The sequence below is a fragment of the Phoca vitulina genome, unplaced genomic scaffold, assembly GCF_004348235.1.
Source record: "Phoca vitulina isolate PV1807 unplaced genomic scaffold, GSC_HSeal_1.0 scaffold8, whole genome shotgun sequence".
Lineage (NCBI taxonomy): Eukaryota > Metazoa > Chordata > Mammalia > Carnivora > Phocidae > Phoca > Phoca vitulina.
The window spans coordinates 4,550,357-4,553,919 of NW_022589711.1; the positions used below are offsets into that span (position 1 = coordinate 4,550,357).

At 31.2% G+C, this 3,563-nt stretch overlaps 1 non-coding gene across 1 annotated transcript; it reads right to left on the reverse strand.

The window, feature by feature from the left end:
• Nucleotides 1-2,089: 2,089 nt before the first annotated feature.
• LOC116634162 lies at nt 2,090-2,191 on the reverse strand. The gene has a single exon (XR_004299875.1). It is a non-coding gene; the product is annotated as a U6 spliceosomal RNA (small nuclear RNA).
• Nucleotides 2,192-3,563: the final 1,372 nt, after the last annotated feature.

Consider the following 3,563-nt stretch of genomic DNA (forward strand, 5'->3'; position numbering starts at 1 on the left):
AGGTAAAGTGTGTCATTTTTATCAAATCATATCAAGGGCACATACAATCTACATGATTTGTGACCACTGATGTTGACCTTGGTGAACAGGCAGAAGTAATGTTTTTCTGGGTTCTTCACTGTTACTTTCTCCCTTGTATTTTCATACTATACTCTTTGGAAGGAAGTCACCATGTGCAGCTTACATTTAAGAATGGGGAGTTATTTTCCTCAACCTTTAGGATGGAGTATCTAAATAATTTATGTGGAACTCTTCTGCATGGGAGATTTGTCTCTTCTTTCTCATTTGTTAACTTATTTAATCATTTATTTATATCAGTATGGACTCATAGATACTTATTTTAGCCTTTGGGTTACAATCCAGGACTACTTTATTTTATTGCTCCAGTTGTTCCAGCTTTAACATTTGGGAGGTCTTTTAGTTGGCTCCTGTGTCCCTTTGACCTTCTTCAGCATGTCTTTTAAATTAAAAATTTTAAAATTTGAGCATTGTAGTTCATCTCTTCATTCCTCTCACCCTCACCCTGAGCCCTGGCAACCACTCATTTTTTATGTGTCTCTAGTTTTATCTTTTCCAGAATGTGATGTAATTGGAGTCATGCACTATGTAGCATTATTCAGGCTAACTTCTTTCACTTACAATATGCATTTAAGGTTCCTCCATGTCTTTTGTGGTTTGATAGATCATTTTTTTTATCCTTGAATAACATTCCATTGCTTGGATGGACTACAGTTTATCGTTTTTTGAATATCTTGGTTGCTTCCAATTTGGGGTAATTATAAGTAAAGCAGCTATAAACATTTGAATGCAGATATTTTTATGGACATGTTTTTTACTCGGTCGGGTAAATACCTAAAAGCACGATTGCTGAAATGTATGGTAATACTATGTTTAGCTTTGTAAGAAAGTACCAAACGGTCTTCCAAAGTGGCTGTACCTTCTTGTACATTTCCACCAGCAATGAACAGGAGTTCCTGTTGCTGCACTTGGTTGTCAGCATTTGTTATTGTCAGCTTTTTTGATTTCAGTCATTCTAATAATGATATCTCATTATTATTTTAATTTGAAGCTCCCCAATGAAAAATGTTGTTGAGAATCTTTTATATACTTATTTGTCTTCTGTACATCTTCTTTGATGAGGTGTATGTTCAGATCGTTTTACCATTTTTTTGTTGAGTTGTTTTCTTATTATTGAGCTTTAGGAATTGTTTGCATATGTTAGATACAAATCTTTTGTCAGATACGTGTTTTGCAAATATTTTCTCATAGTATGTGTCTTTAATTCTCTTAAGGTTGTCTTTCACAGAGCAAAAGTTTTCAATTTTAATGATGCCAACTTACTAATTTTTTTTTCTGTGATCATCATGCTTTTGGTGTTGTATCTAAAAACTCATCCTCACACCAAGGTCACCTAGATTGTCTCCTGTGCTATCTTCTAGAAATTTTATAGTTTTTCATTTTACATTTAGGTTGTGATCTATTAGAGTTAATTGGTTGAAAGGGGTAAGTCCCAAATCTAGATTTATTTTGCATATGGATATTCAATTATTCCAGTACCATTTGTTGAAAAGACGATCTTGTTTCCATTTAATTGCCTTTGCTCCTTTGTCAAAGATCAGTTGGCTTTATTTGTGTGGGTTTATTTCTGGGTCTTACGTTTTGTTTCATTGATCTATGTGTCTGTTCTTTTGCCAAAACCATGTTCTTTTGGTTACTGTAGCTTTATATTAAGTCTTGAAGTCAGACAGTCTCATTTTCTAACTTGTTTTACATCTTTAATATAGTGTTGACTATTCTGAATCTTTCATCTTCCCATATAAACTTTGGAATGACTTTATTTATATCCATCCACAAAATAACTTCCTGGAATCTTGATTTGGATTACCTTGAAACTATAGATCAAGTTGGTAAGAATTGACGTCTTAACAATATTGCATCTTCCTGTCCATGAGCATGGAATATCTCTCCATGTATTTAGATATTCCTTAATTTCTTCTATCAGATTTTTGTAGTTATTATCATATAAATGCTGTACATATTTTGTGGATTTATATCTGATTATTACATTATTTTCTTGTTCTTTTTTTTTTTTTATATGGAACGCTTCACAAACTTGCATGTCATCCTTGAGCAGGGACAATGCTAATCTCTGTATTGTTCCAATTTTGGTATATGTTCTGCCAAAGAGAGCAGTATTACATTATTTTTGGTCCTAATGTAAATAGTATTGTGTTTTAAATTCAAATTCCAATTTTTCATCATTGGTATATAGGAAAACAATTGGCTTTTGTATATTAACCTGTATTTTGCACTTTTGCTATGATCACTTATTTATTCCAGGAGGTTTTTTTTTTGTGATCCTTTGGGATTTTCTACATGGACAATCATGTCATCTCTAAACAAGGACAATTTTATTTCTTACTTCAAAGATGATATACACTTTATTTCCATTTTTTTTTTTTTTTTTGGTATTAATGTGTTAGTTAGGACTTGTAGGATAATGTTGAATAGGAGTTATGAGAGGGAATATCCTGCCTTTGTTTTCAGTCTAAGTGGTAAAGATTTGGTTTCTCACCTTGAGTATGATGTTAACTATACGTTCTTTACAGATGTTCTTTATCAAATTGACTGAGTTCCCCTTCATTCCTAGTTTGTTGAGAGTTTTTATCATGGATTAGTGTAGGGGTGTGTCAAATATTTTTTTAACATCAATTGATATGATAATGTAAATTTTCTTCTTTAGCCTGTTTATATGATTGATTACATTAATTGATTAACATTTGTTGAACCAGTCTTATGTATCTGGAATAAATCCCACTTAGTCATGGTATATAATTCTTTTTATATATTGTTGGATTTGATAATATTGTATTGAGGATTTTTGCATCTATGTTTATGAGAGCTATTGGCCTGAAGTTTTCCTTTCTTGTAATTAATGTCTTCATTTGGTTTCAGTATTAATTTTTAATGGAGATATTCCTGGTTTTTGGTTAGGATTTTTAGCAATGCAATAACACCTATTTTATGCCTTTTAATTAAATTAAATTTGATTTATTTCAATTTGATTCAATTAATTCGATTCAGTACCATCATTAAATAATGTATAAGGCACTCTGCGATGTATTGAACTAGATGATAGATAAAACAGATTCCAACTTCTTGAGGCTGACAATCAATGAATATGTTCCCTTAAGAGAACAAATCTAGGTCATATTAGTGATAGGAAAAGGAAGTTCTTTGAAAACTGTTTAACAAAGCTTTGGTAGACAAATGAATTTATGTATCTATCTTAGAATATTTGCTTCTGAGGAGCATGGATTTTACCTATTTTTGTTTCCATTGTATCCTTAGGGCTTAGGACAGCTTCTGAAATAGAATAAATATTAAAGAGATTTTTATTGAATAAAGAAATAATTTGTTGGTATATTTCTGAATGATGATCTGCAACTGGTATTCTAAACCTAGAATAGGTATTCTTCAACTGTCCTAGCAATGTTTTTAAGTACTTAATATAAGTGCTGTCCTTGACAATTTTTAAATAATTTTCATAATAACATTTTATT